At 40.1% G+C, this 15,453-nt stretch overlaps 1 long non-coding RNA gene across 1 annotated transcript in view; it reads left to right on the plus strand.

Annotated features, from left to right (window-relative positions):
• The window catches only part of LOC128316004 (uncharacterized), an 85,907-nt gene that overhangs the window by 34,235 nt on the left and 36,219 nt on the right, over positions 1 to 15,453 (plus strand). The gene's annotated exons all lie outside the window — the stretch shown is intronic.

Here is a 15,453-nt window from a genome sequence, read left to right on the forward strand (position 1 = left end):
GTGCTGTGAATCTGGGTGTTTTCTAACAGTATGATAAGGAAGATTTGCTCGCCTCTCCTGTCAAAGAAAGAATAGTTTTGGCAGGGGAGAAGTGGGGGAAAAAAAAAGCAATTTCCATTTTTCATTTGTATTGTGAAATGTGAAAATAAAATTGTCAACTGTTTTAGTTAAAAACAACAACAACAACAACAACATACTCCTGGGGCACCTGAGTGACTCAGTTGGTTAAGTGTCCTACTCTTGATTTCAGCTCAGGTCATGATCTCATGCGGTTCATGGGACTGAGCCCCGCGTCGGGCTCTGGGCTGACAGCGTGGAGCCTGTTTGGGATTCTCTCTCTCTCTCTCTCTCTCTCTCTCTGCTCCCTGCCCCCAAAATAAATCAATAAACTTAATATATATATATATATATATATATATATGTATATATATATGTATCTACATATATATATACACACACATATATGTATACATATGTATGTATATACACACACGCATATATACTCCCGATAAACTATCATAAAGTGGCACACTCATGAAACTATAGCCTAGATCAGAAAATAGACTATTGCCAGCACCCCAGAAGCTCCTCTCTGCCCTTGCCAATCTCTTTCTTTTCCCTAAATGTAACCTCTATCCTGACTTTCATCACCATAGATTAATTTTGCCTATTTATTTTTAAACTTTATACATTTAGAATCAATCAGTATGTATTCTTTTGTGTGTGGCTTCTTTTATTCAACATTGTTTTTATTTTTTTTTAATGTTTACTTATTTTTGAGAGAGAGAGAAACAGAGTGTGAGCAGGGGAGGGGCAGAGAGAGAGGGAGACACAGAATCGGAAGCAGGCTCCAGGCTCCGAGCTGTCACCACGGAGCCCGATGTGGGGCTTGAACTCACAGACTGTGAGGTCATGACCTGAGCTGAAGTCAGACGCTTAACTGACTGAGCCACCCAGGCGCCCCAACATTGTTTTTATTTTTTATTACTTTTTTCAACATCATGTTTTTGAAGACTCATCTTTGTGGGTTGTTTGGAATGGTTTTTCTTTCATTCTCATTGATGATTCATGTTCTATTATGATTATTCTACAATTTATATGCCCATTTTACTGGATATTGGAATTTCCAGAGTTTTTGCTATTGGCAATAGAGCTGCTGTGAACACCATGTATCAGTATCTTATTGCAGTTTTTATCTTTTTTGTCTTTAGCCTTCTCTGAAGACTAATACTGTTGCAAAATTTTTTACATACTTATGGGCCACTTTGGTATTATTTTGCAAAATGTGTGAGATTTTGCTCATTTAAAATATTACGTTGCTGAGGAGTGCCAGGGTGGCTTAGTCAGTGGAGTGTGTGACTCTTGATCTCGGGGTTGTGAATTTTGAGCCCTGTGTTGGGTGTAAACATTACTTAAAAATGAAATCTTAAAAAAATTACATTGCCTGTATTTATCTCAGTGATTTGTGGAAGTTGTGTGGCTTTATATATCCTGGATGTAAGTCCTTTGTCAAATATATGCCTTGCAAAGGTTTTCTCCCACTTTACGGTTTGCCTTTTCACTCTCTCATCTTTTCATAAACAAAAATGCTTTTTAAAGATATTTTTCCTTATGATTAGTGTTTTTTTGTGCCTTATTTAAGAAAATTCTTACCCATCTGGAGGTCATGAAGATAGTCTTCTATATTAACTTCTGAAGTTTTCTTTGGGAGGATATTTTATTTTTATTTTTATTTAGTTTTTATTTTTAAAAGAGATTTTATTCATTTATTTATTTTAAGAAGTCTCCACACCCAGCCTGGGGCTCAGACTCACAACCCAAAGATCAAGAGTTGTGAGCTCTATGGACTGAGCCAGCCAGGCACCCCCTCTGGGGGAAGATTTCAAATCAGATTCTATCTCTTCAACAGACATTGGGCTAGTCATATTTTCAAAGTTTCTTGTGTCAGTTTCGATGAGTTATGTTTTTCTAAGAATCCATGAATTTTCTAATCTAGAATTTCAAATTAGTTATCATCGAGTTTTATTATGTACAATTATAATATCATTTAAAAATATGTTTATTGTCTGCAAAATGTGGAGTGATGCCAAACTTAGGAGATAGGAAGAAACTGAAACAGCATTAGGGTGGGAAAGTCAGGGTAAGGCAGTAGGGGCATAGCAAAGATTCAGAAACCAGGCCACGGTATTCCAAAAGAGTGCCCAGACTCTGCTAGGGAAGGTGGACAGATGACGACACATGTAAGAAATAGGCAGAGGTCTTACCCTTCAGGGACTCTGAGCATACCAGGGCTCAGGAAAAAGGTCTGCTCAGCCCAAGTTGAGTTGGGATGGGGAGTAACTTCTTTCTTCCTTTTCTCTCTCTCTCTCTCTCTCTCTCTCTCTCTCTCTCTCTCTTTTTCTTTTGAGCCCCCAGCAGGAAAATGAAATGCCCCTTAAGCATTTTCTCCTGGGCAGAGTAGCTGGGGGTGGGGTGGGGGTGGGAATGTGAGGTCTGGACATTTTTTAGTGTGAAATTTTAGTGCTGGTCCTGGTGGGGACTGGGGAAGTCCTAAATATGTAATGATTTGCATTTAACAAATTGCAGGGTGGGAGTGACCATCTTTCTTCAGACTGCTTCTTGAATTGGGGGAAATCCTGGGAGTAACAAAATGAAATGAAAACCAGATAAGGATGTTGGTTTTCTTGAGTTCATCACTTTCTCATCACGAGTCTCATCAAGATCATGGCAAGTTCTCACTTGCATGGTGGCATTCTTTTCTCTATCCTGTCCATCACTTTTCAGAAAGCTGATAAATGAAGTCACATTTTTTTTCCCCCAAAGGAAACATAAAAAAGTCTTAAGGGTGTAACCCTAAGCCTGTGCTCCTCATCTACTCTTTCTTCAAAGGTCACTGCCTAAGGAGCTTTACAAAGATGGGTCCCTTGGCTCACTCTTGGACCTGAGGCTTACGGAAGCTTCCCTCTGGGCTTCTTCTCCCATTGAATTTCTTTGCTTTTCCTGTCAGATTGTCTCAGTATTAGCTAGACACAATTCAGGAGAACTTGGTCCTAGGAACATCCCAGCCCTGGGCTCTGAGAGAGTTTTCAGGGAGGGTCTTGTGTGGTGAATGGGCTCCCTGCTATCTCACAGAGCAAATGAAGAACTGAGAGTGAGGGTGTTTAACTCAGAACACAGTGGAATTGCCTGGGTTGGGATGGGGCAGGTGTGTGTGGCAGCTGACTGGAAGCATTATATGGACTGTCATATGGTTTGTGTTTTGTTTGGACCTATGCTTTCATATGTATGGTGGAAAAGGGAAGAGGTTGAATTCCATGTACTTTCTGTCCAGGTTGTTGTCTGAGTAGCAAGATGGGGGAGGTTGGGATGCAGGCTGGTGAGGAAGGAGGTGGCTACACGAACTGAAGCTCTCTTGCTGCTGAAATGGTTGCGTCTTGGAGAGTACTGGCCTGGCAGTTGGGACACCAAGGTTCCCATCTGGGGACAGCTCTCTGAATGGCCCCATGTGGTTACTTCCCTTTCTGTGCCTCAGTTTCTTCATATTTCAAAGGAGGAAGTTGTTATACATCAGTGGGTTTCAAAATTATTAATTTTATAATGCCAGGTATATCTTTTATCAAAGAAAATTTTATACCTATGCCTCTACCTGAAAGAGCTAGAGATAGGCTCTTCTGATTGAATCAGAAGTGAGGGACTGGGACCTGAGATTATTTCATTCATTACCATTCTCTTCCTGTTTAAAAGCCATGGAACAAGATGATAAATTACACAAACAACCTTCTGTTCTAGTGCCAATAGAATGTATGTTTAGGACTAATGAGCGAAGGAACTGAAACCTTGACAGTTTTGAGTCTTTCTATCCATGATCATGGAATACCTCTTCATTTATTTAGTTTTTCTGTGACATCACTCATCAGAGTTTTGTTGTTTTCCTTATATAGATCTTGCACACATTTTGTTAAGTTTATACTTAAGTATTCCATTTTTTTTGGTGCCAATAATGTAAATAATATTGTGTTTTTAATTTTGAATTCCACTTGTTCATTGCTAGTATATAGAAAAGTGATTGATTTGTGTTTATTAATCTTGCACCCTGCAACCTTGTTATAATCGTTTATTAGTTCCGGCTGTGTTTTTGTCAGTTCCTTTAGATTTTCTACATAGATAATTATCTCCTCTGTAAATATAGACTTTATTCTTTCTTCCCAATCCATTTACCTCCTTCCCACCCTTTCTTATTTCATTAGTTAGAACTTCCAGTATGATGTTGAAAAGAAGTGGTGAGAGGGGACATCCTTGCCTTGTAGCTGATCTTAATTGGAAACTTTCTCGTTTTTCACCACTAAGTATGATAATAGCTGCAGGTTTTTTGTAGATATTCTTTATCAAGTTGAAGAAGTTCCCCTGTGTATCTAGTTTACGGTAAGTTTTTATCATAAATTGGTGTTAGATTTTGTCAGATGTTTTTCTATATCTATTGATATGGTCATGTGAGTTTTATTTTTCAGCTTGTTGATGTGATGGATTACATTAATCGACTTTCAAATGTTGAACCAGCCTTGAACACCTGAGGTGAACCCCACTCATTTGGGGTGTATAATTCTTTAAAAAACATTATTGGATCTGATTTGATCATGTTTTATTGAGGATTTTTGCATCTATGTTCATGAGAGTTAATTGGTCTGTAGTTTCTTTTCTTGTAATGTCTTTGTCTGGTTTTGGTATTTAGGTATAGCTGGCTCCAAAGAATGAGTTAGGAAGTAATCCCTGTACTTCTATCTTCTGAAAGAGATTACAGAGAATTGGCATAATTTCTTCCTTAAATGCTTGGTAGAATTTACTAGTGAATCCATCTGGGCCTGGTGCTTTCTGTTTCAGAAGGCTATTAACTTATTGGTAATCTCTTTACTAGATATAGACCCATTCAGATTGTCTGTTTCTTCTTGGGTGGGGTTTGGCATATTATGTCTTTCAAAAATTGTTCCATTTCATCTAGGTTGTCAAATTTGTGGGCACAGCGTTATTCAAAGAATTCCTTGATTATTGTTTTAATGTCCATGTGATTTGTAGTGATGTCCCTCTTTTATTTCTGGTTTTCATGACCTATGTCCTCTCTCTCTTTTTTTCTTAGTTAGCTAGAGGCTAATCGATTTTATTAATCTTTTCAAAGAGTCAGACTTTGGTTTAACTGATTTTCTGTATTGATTTCCTGTTTTCAATTTCATTGATTTTTGCTCTAATTCTTATTATTTCTTTTCTTCTGTTTACTTTGCATTAATTTGGTTGATTTTAGAGATTTCTTCTTTTCTAATAATATAGGCATTGACTGCTATAAATTTCCTGTAAGCATTGCTTTTGCTACATCTCACTAATTAAAAAAATTTTTTAATGTTTATTTATTTTTGAAGAAAGAGAGACAGAGCGTGAGTGGGGAAGGCAGAGAGAGAGGGAGACACAGAATCCAAAGCAGGCTCCAGGATCTGAGCTGTCAGCACAGAGCCTGACATGGGGCTCGAACTCACAAACTGCGAGATCATAACCTGAGCCGAAGTCGGACATCTAACTGACTGAGCCACCCAGACACCCCAACATCTCACTAATTCTAGATAAGTCATGTTTTCATTTAGTTCAAAATATTTTAAAAATTTTTTTGAGATTTCTTTTTTGACTATATGCTCTTTAGAAGTTTTTTTTTTAAATGTTTATTTTTGAGAGAGACAGAGTGAGTGGAAGAGGGGCAGAGAGAGAAGGAGACACAAAATCTGAAGCAGGCTCAAGGTTCTGAGCTGTCAGCACAGAGCCGATGTGGGACTCGAATCCCTGAACTGTGAGATTATGACCTGGGCTGAAGTCGGCTGCTTAACTGACAGAGCCACCCAGGTGCTCCAGAAGTTTAATCTCCATGTACTTTATGATTTTCTAGTTATCTCTGTGTTATTCATTTTTAGTTAAATTCCATTGTGGTGCAAGAGCAAACATTGTATGATTCCCATGATTTTATTTTTTTTTTAAAGGGTATGTATATTAAAAAAATTTTTTTATGTTTATTTATTTTTAAAGGAGAGAAAGACACAGTGTGAGTGGGGGAGGGGCAGAGAGAGAGAGGGAGATACAATCCAAAGCAGGGTCCAGGCTCCAGGCTGTCAGCACAGAGCCTGACTCAGAGCTCGAACTCGCAAGCCATGAGATCATGACCTGAGCTGAGGTCAGATGCCCAACCGACTGAGTCACCCAGGCGCCCCAGGATATGTATATTTTAAAAGTTTGTTTATTTTGAGAGAGAGAGCCAGCATGCATGCGGAGGAGAGGGGCAGAGAGAGAGAGTGAGAGAGAGAATCCCAAGCAGGATCTGCAATGTCAGTGAAGAGCCCAATTATGTGAGATCATGACCAGAGCTGAAATTAAGAGTCAGACACTTTACTGACTGAGCCACCCAGGCGCCCTGATTTCCATTCTTTTAAATTTGTTAAGGTGTGTTTTATGGCCCAGAATGTGGTTTATCTTGGTGAATGTTCCATGTGATCATGAGAAGAATACATATTCTGCTGCTGTTGGATAAGAGTCTAGAGATGTCCCTTGTATCAAGTTGATTGATGGTATTGTTGAGTTCAACTATGTGCTTACTGATTTTCTACCCCTGGATCTGTCCACCTCTGAGACAGAGGTGTTGGAAGTCTCCAGTTATGATAGTGGATTCATCTGTTTCTTTTTTCAGTTCTATAGTTTTTGCTTCAAATAGTGTGATGCTCCTGTGGTTAAGCAAATGCATCTTTAGAATTGTTATATCTTCGTGGAGAATTAGCCCCTTTATCATTATGTAGAGTGCCCTTCTTTATCCCTGATAACTTTCCATGCTTTGAAGTCTGGTCTGGTGAAATATAGCTATCCCTGCTTTCTTAAAAAAATTTTTTTTAATGCTTATTTACTTTTGAGAGACGGTGAGAGCCATGGAGAGGCAGAGAAAGAGAGGGAGACACAGAATCCAAAATAGACTCCAGGCTCCGAGCTGTCAGCACAGAGCCCAACGTGGGGCTCAAACCCATGAGCTGTGAGATCATGACCTGAGCTAATCCACCAACTGAGCCACCCAGGCGCCTTTCCCTGTTTTCTTTTGATTAGTGTTACCATAGTATATTATTTTTCTCTATCCATTTACTTTTAATCTATATGTGCTTTTAAGTGTAAAATGGGTTTGTAAACAACATATAGTTGAGTCTTCTTTTTTGATAGACTCTGACAATTTCTGTATTTTAATTTTTTTTAACGTTTATTTATTTTTGAGACAGAGAGAGACAGAGCATGAATGGGGGTGGGTCAGAGAGAGAGGGAGACACAGAATCGGAAACAGGCTCCAGGCTCTGAGCAGTCAGCACAGAGCATGACGCGGGGCTTGAACTCACGGCCCGTGAGATCATGACCTGAGCCGAAGTCGGACGCCTAACCGACTGAGCCACCCAGGCGCCCCAATTTCTGTATTTTAATTGGTGCATTTTGACCACTGACATTCAAAATGATTATTGATCTACCATATTTGTTACTGTTTTCTTTCTTTCTTCTTTGCTTTTTGTAGTGGTTGACCTACAGTTTGCAATATATTTACAACCAATCCCAAGTCCTCTTGCAAATAATACCGTACCATTTCACAGGTAGTGTGCCTCCCTTATAATAACAAAATAATCCTAATTCCTCCCTCCCATCCCTGTATCATTACTGTCATTTATTTCGCTTATGTATAAACTTACATTCCATAATATATATAATATTCTATTATGTCCACTTACACATGTCATATATATATCACATACATATGTAACATTTATGTATTAAGTATATATATATAGGATCTCACTACAGACACCATGGACATTGCAAGGATAATCAAGGAATACTATAAACAGTTCTTTGCCCACAAACTTGATAATCTAGATGAAATGGGCCTATTTGAAAGATACCACTTGCCAGCCTGCATGGTTTCTGAGAAGTTGGATGTAATTCTCATCTTTGTTCCTCTATAGGTTAGGTGTTTCTTTCCTCTGGATTTTTAAGGGATTTTTCCCCTTAATCTTTGATTTTCTGTAGTTTGAAGATGAGATGCTTTGGTGTAGTTTTTTGGGGCAGTTATCCTGCTCCGTGTTCTCTGAGCTTCCTGGACGTTTGGTTTGGTGACATGAAATTTGTGGGAAATTCTCAGTCATTATTATTTCAAATATGTCTTCTGTTCCTTTCTCTTTTTTCCTTTTCTGGCATTCTCATTATGCATGTTACATATTTTGTAGTTGTCTCACAGTCCTTGGATGTTCTGTTTGTTTGTTTGTTTTTCAGTGTTTGTTCTCTTTGTTTTTCAGTTCTGGATGTTTCTGTTGAGATATGCTTAAGCACTGAGATTCTTTCCCCAGTTTCAATCTACGAATAAAAGTCATCCAGTTTCAATTTACAAATAAGCTCATCAAAGACATTCTTCATTTCTGAAAAGCGTTTTTGATCTCTAGCCTTTCTTTTTGGTTCTTTCTTGGCATTTTCACCTCTCTGCTTACATTGCCCATCTGTTCTTGTGCCCCCTGCCTTCTTCTCCATAGAGCTCTTGGCAAATTAACCATAGTTGTTTAAATTCTTGCTCTGATAATTCCAATATCCCTGCCATATATGGCTTTGATGCTTGCTCTCTCTCTTAAAATTTTATTTTTTGCTTTTTGGTATGCCTTGTCATTTTTCTCTTGATAACTAGACATGATGGTAAAAGGAACTGCTATAAATAGGCCTTTAATTATGTGGCAGTAAGATGTGGGGAGACGGGAAGCATTCTGTAGTCCTTTGATTCCGTCTCAGTCTTTTAGTGAGACTGTGCCTCTGGACTGTGAATTTCACGTGTCTCCCTGGGGGGGACAGGATAGCTAGGGGGGCTGGAGTTGGGCATTTCCTTTCTCCTGGGTCAGTTAGGTCTGACAGTACCCCAGCAGGTTAGGCTTAGGAAAACTGGTTTCTCCTGAGGGCAAGGCTTTTTAAGAAGAACAGAGTCTTCTGTTTTCTTTCAGAATGGCTCATTTTCCTTCTTTCCCTGCCAGGAGCACGAGGGGATTTTCCTCCAGTATTTACTGTGAAAATCTGATTGAGCACTAGGAGGTAAATCTCACCAAAGTGTGGGGTCCCTCTGTGGCCAGGTCGTCCTGCAGTTTCTTAACTCTCAGGCTTGTCCACACTGAGCCTCCAGCAGTCTGTCAATTACAGCTCAGGTTTTTCTGCACCAGCACTGGTTCCCACAGTGTTTCTTGCTCCGGGAATCTCGACTCCATTGAGCTGTGGCTCCCTGTATTTGCCTGTCAGTTTTTCCAAATCATAGGGGTAGTGGTTTGCCCTCTCCCCGCCACCTCTTATGACCCCAAGAAGGGTTTGCTGATTGTGTAGTCTGTCAGCTTTTTACTTGTTGTTTGGATGGTCTGTCAACTTCCAAGCTCCTTACATTCTTAACTTTAGGTGCTAGCTGATTGTGTCAAGTTGGATTGGATGTTGCCAGATAAGTGCCTTTAGACCTGGGGTTTTGTGGCCTCATATTGAAATCATGTCTAATTTGATCACTTTCATATTATCAAAAACAGTTTTGTATTTTCTAAGATTTTATGATGCTTTTTCAGGTTACTTGTTTTTAATTTGGGGACTTCCTTTTCTTTTTCTTTTTGTGTTATTTATTTATTTATAAAATTTAAATCCAAATTAGTTAACATAGAGTGTAATAATGATTTCAGGAATCGAATTTAGTGATTCATCACTTACAGATAACACCTAGCGCTCATCCCAATAAGTGCCCTCCTTCATGCCCATTGCCCATTTGAGCCATCCCCGTACCCAACACCCCCCCAGCAACTCTCAGTTTGCTCTCTGTATTTAAGAGTCTCTTATGATTTGTCTCCCTCTCTGTTTTTATCTTATTTTTCTTTCCCTTCCCCTATGTTCATCTATTTTATTCTTAAATTCCACAAAGGACTGAAATCATATATTTGTCTTTCTCCAACTGACTTATTTTGCTTAGCATAATACTCTCTAATTCCATCCATGTAGTGGCAAATGGCAAGATTCCATTCTTTTTGATAACCAATATTCCATTGTATATATATACCACATATTCTTGATCTATTCATCAGTTGATGGACATTTGGGTTATTTCCATACTTTGGCTATTGTCAATAGTACTGCTATAAACATTGGGGTGTGTGTGTAATTTGGGGACTTTCTGACAATAGCTCCTGGGATAGATAACCACTTTCAGCTTTGGAGAATGAGAAGTTCCAGCCCTCATTTTCAGCTTTCCTCTGCTGCCAGGATCCTGTGGCGTCCTAGTAATGTCACTTTTTGGGTGACAGGGTATGACCCATCTAGGGGAGAGGACACATTATGTCTCTTTGGAAGCAGTTTTCTGTTCTGTAATTTCTGTACGTTGTATATCCAATGACAGACCTGGGGCTCAGAAAATTTATGGGAGTGAGGCAAGAAAGAATCATAGTAATAACCTCACTGGGATGCTGGGGAAGTGTCACTGCTGGCATAAGCCAGGCCTCTGAGTCTAGGGATTGTTACATAACAAACATTCAGCTGAGAAAATTTTAAGGATCTAATTGGCTTTATTAAATGATTTATGAGTCAGGCAGCATCGCATCTAGAAAACAGAGGGTCGCTCCGAAGAGATGCACAAAATGGAGGGTTTTTATAGGAGGATGGGGCAAGAAAGCAGAAGGAAATGATTTGTTTCAGGCAAGGTGGCTTTTCCTTAGGGAAAAAACAGATTACCTCATCTTCCTTAGGGGCCTGGAGAGGGCCCACAAGGCAGACTCAATGGAAAAATTCCTGACTGACAGGTTTAGACAACATTTCTGAGGGAGATTGAAACTGCAGTTAGATTAGGTATCAAGCCCTGGTTTGGGGACTGGATCTAAGTGAAGCCATTTGGGGCCTGTGGTTTTCTTTTTAACAGAATGGTCCCTTACCTCCTGGAGGGTAGGAGATCAGCCAAGATAAACAGGAGTAGAAGTAACTTCTTGAAAGGCTGAATGGGTCTGTTAAGAGGTTTTCTTTTTCTAGGCTTTTCAGTCCTTGAGGTGAAGTAGAAAAAGGGGCTGGCTCAGTGACCACCAATTTTCTCCTGGTTCTGATTCTCAGGCTATGAGCTTTCACTATATTGCCCTTCCCCTCACACAGAAAGATCTTTTCTGTGGTGAGGTTGTTGCAGGAACCACATTTCTAGGCTGTTGATAGTGTTATCAACAATGATAGTGTCATTGCTCTGCAGTTCTCTGTACACAGGGGCTTGAGAGCTATCAGCTTTTTTTTTTTTAATTTTATTTTTTTAAATTTACATCCAAGTTAGTTAGCATATAGTGCAACAATGATTTCGGGAGTAGATTCCTTAATGCCCCTTACCCATTTAGCCCATCCCCCCTCCCACAACCCCTCTAGTAACCCTCTGTTTGTTCTCCATATTTATGAGTCTCTTATGCTTTGTCCCCCTCCCTGTTTTTGTATTATTTTTGTTTCCCTTCCCTTATGTTCATCTACTTTGTCTCTTAAAGTCCTCATATGAGTGAAGTCATATGATATTTGTCTTTCCCTGACTAATTTCACTTAGCATAATACTCTCCAGTTCCATCCACGTAGTTGTAAATGGCAAGATTTCATTCTTTTTGATTGCCAAGTAATACTCCATTGTATATATATACTGCATCTTCTTTAGTCATTCCTCCATCGATGGACATTTGGGCTCTTTCCATACTTTGGCTATTGTTGATAGTGCTGCAATAAACATTGGGGTGTATGTGTCCCTTTGAAACAGCACACCTGTTCCTTGGATAAATACTTAGTAGTGCAATTGCTGGGTCATAGGGTAGTTCTGTTTTTAGTTTTTTGAGGAACCTCCATACTGTTTTCCAGAGTGGTTGTACCAGCTTGCATTCCCAGAGGGCTGTCAGCTTTTGGATAGAATACAATCAACCTGATACTGCCAATGACTTCTTTGTTCATTTATAACTTCATACAGATAAGAGAAGACCTCTGAAATCTTATCTCAGATTGGACATAATGTTGATGCTGCTTTTGTATCTGTTGGATAGGTCATCACTTGGAAGGTGGAACATATAAAGTAACTTCTTGTTTTCATTCTTGGCCCCTAACTCTCACAGAGGGTTAAGTAGCTTGGTAAGTCACACTAATACAGGGATTCCAGAAGATACTCAGGTTAGTCAAACACTGTCACTTGACAGAGCTGTACGGATTGTGGGAAGCCACAGGGAGGCAGGTTTCATTTCGGAGAAGGGAGAGACAGGATGGGTCCACTTGGCCTCAAAATACAGACATGAGAGTGGCAGGCCCACGGCCATGTGGCCAAGGGCCTGGGAGAGGAGAAAGTGTGAGGAACAATATCTTTTCATTGGCAGAACTGGCTGGGAGTTGGGAGACCAGGGTCCAGTGTTGTGCCTGAGAAGAACTACCCCAGGGCCGTGCTGGTCGCTTTCCTTTCCGGGCCTTCTCTTTTAATGGAGCTGGTTAGTGTCTATCAGTGTCCTTCAAAATTGTGACTTTCTTAAGCCATGAATATTTTCCTTAAGTAAAATTTGGACCTGTGCTAAGTATTTAAAATTGATGAGCTGTTCTGATGGGGTGGTATGGGGTGAGGGCTGGTCCCTTCGTTCTCCTCCCCTTTCAGGCGGTGCCCCAATTTGAAAACCATGTGACAGGATGGATTCTGACTAATGGCTTGTCCACCAGAGCAGTCCTGCAGGCCCAATGGAGACACAGTTTTGGAGAGCTGGGAACTAACTCCTGCAAATCAAATTGCCTGTTGCTGGTGAGAAGTAAAATCCTCAGTATTGCACACTCAAGCATTTCTGCTGAGAGGCTGTTTAGCTTGAGGAGACCAGGAACCAGCCAGAACTGCAGGTCAAAGTATATGATGTTTGAATATAATTCACTCTGTTTTTACCAAAAGAAGGAAGGATGTTCTCAAGAGGCAGACAGTTAGATCATCTAGTATCATTGTAAAAGGAAACAAGAAAAATGGTGAGATTCTACTCTATCATAAGACAGAGATAACACAGCGCTGCTATTTTAATCATATGTAGGCATTGTCTACCTAATCCTTATGTATTTATTTTTTCCTTTAGAATATTGATATACATAATGATATACTTTTTTTTGTATATTAAAGCAACACAATAAGATACAACGAAGTGTAACTCTAAGAAAAGATGAAAAAAAATGCTGTTCAAGTGACAGAAACACAAAATAGCATACTTTACCATACATATTAATGTTTCATTAGTCTTACAGTTAGTTACTAGTGGCCATAGTCAATAATCTATTGTTGATTAGTTTAAAAATAGCACATAAGAGAGAATTAAATAAGAATGAAATAAATTTTTGAAACACCTATGGAAACACTCAATCTTAAATAACTTAGATGTGTATAATTATTTATTACATATTATATTATTATGTTTTACTTTTTGTTGTCTATTTTGCCTAACTCCCCAGGTAGCACTCTAAAAATTAGTCTCCCTAGTACTGGGAGAAATATACTTGGGTAAATTTTGACTTTCTGTGCCTTTTTGCAGGGGGCAACATGTTTCTCCTAAGACCATGTTGACAGTGAAGGGTGCAGAACACATTGTCCTGGGAGGGCAGAAGTGCAAGTGCAAATGGCGTGGTTTGGGTTGGCAGAGATGGGGTGACCCTAGTGCCACGTCTTCAGTTTCCCCTACCTCTCAGCACACCTGTTTTTTTGGAGCAACAGTCTGGAGGCAAACTTCACTTTCTGTCAAGGCTGGGGTTCCCAGGTCCTTTGCATTCCGGTCCCATTTCTTCTGTCGCTGTTGACTCAAGGTCAGGGCTGTCCTGTGGAGGTGACAGAGCCACGCTCCTTTAAGAACCCCAGCCCTCAATATCCCTATCCTATGTCTAACTTTCCGTACCTGTCCAACTTGCCCTTGGAGCACCCACCTTTCCCCTCTTTTCCTCAGACACCATTATCAAGGTCACCACCCCTCACCTCTGTAGCTCTGCTATAGCTATGATTAACTGCCAGTGTCTAGTTTCTCCTGACTCTGATGCTCTGCCTTGGGGGTCGGGGGGAAGGTGGGGGGGGGTGAGTGGAGGCACCAAGTCTCTGTAGATAGGAAGTCTGCTGTAGCTATTGGTTTGGGAGAAGTTCCCAGTTGGGTTTCTGTGTACGAGCTTGTCATGGTTGTTTTGTGGCTTTTCAGTCAAGTCAGGAGGGCATGTAATACAGAGTTTGCACCTGGAGAAAGAAAGTGGGAGAAACCGAGTCCTTTTGCACTAGTTTTCTGTGTGCAAAAGACTTGCTTCCCGAAGTTTTGCTGCTGCGGTTTACTTAATAGGGAAGAGTGCAGACCTGTGGAGGGGTGGGGATAGGCTTGGCTTCTAAGATGCTCATGATCAGAATTGTCCTCTGGAGGTGAACACTGTGAGGTCTGTGGCAATCTTCCCAGCAGGGCAGCGGGAGAGAGAGAGATGCCTTGGAAGTGCTGACTGGCAGAGAAAGACATGGAGGTGAGATGGGTCGGCCCTGGTGTTTCCTGGGCACTGAGTCCAGAGTGGTGCTCTTGGGCTCTGAGTAAATGTCACGGAGAGGCAGGGCTAAATGGACTCATTCGTCGCTCTGCCTTCCCTTTTCCCCACCAGCAAGTACTCTTTCTGTTTGCCAATGCAAACACTTAATAATGAGACTGTTATCCCCCAGAACATGCAAATAATAGATAATCCCTATGGATAGATGATAACAAATATAGAGAGTGCCTGTGTATTGTCAAAGATGTGATGTTGATTACAATTTGGTTGATAAATGGCTTACACTGAATATTATAGGCAAATGACTTTCTGATAAAAAATAGCCATATGATAATGATTAAATTTACTTCAAAGTATTTTTGTATATAGCCAGTTAGACTTGATAAAACATGAGTTCAGTGACTATTCCATTTAAGATGATGGAAACTGCAAGAAGTCAGATGGTAAATGTCACACTGCAAGGAGTAATTAGCATTTTGATGGATGTAAAAAAAAAAAACCCTTCCAGCTGATTCTGTGCAGTTATCTTAAGAAGGTGTTTAAAGTATGGTTTAAATTATGCAATTTTTAGTAATCTTTTATTTGAATATAGTATTGGTATACACAGTTATGGGCTAATTTTTAGGATACACGTCCTTATTTTAGTCAACATTTTGTGTGGAGTTTTGTGTAATGTTGGAGTATCAACATAAGAAAATGAGAGTGCCTAGGTGGCTCAGTCACTTAAGTGACTCTTGATTTTGGCTCAGGTCATGATCTCACGATTTGGCTCATGGGATGGAGCCCCGAGTGGGGCTCTGTGCTGACAGCGCATAGCTTGCTTAGGATTCTCTTTCTCCCTCTCTCTCTGCCCCTCCCCGACTTGCATGCATGCATGAGTGCACT

Source organism: Acinonyx jubatus, chromosome B3 (genome assembly GCF_027475565.1).
Source record: "Acinonyx jubatus isolate Ajub_Pintada_27869175 chromosome B3, VMU_Ajub_asm_v1.0, whole genome shotgun sequence".
Classification (NCBI taxonomy): domain Eukaryota; kingdom Metazoa; phylum Chordata; class Mammalia; order Carnivora; family Felidae; genus Acinonyx; species Acinonyx jubatus.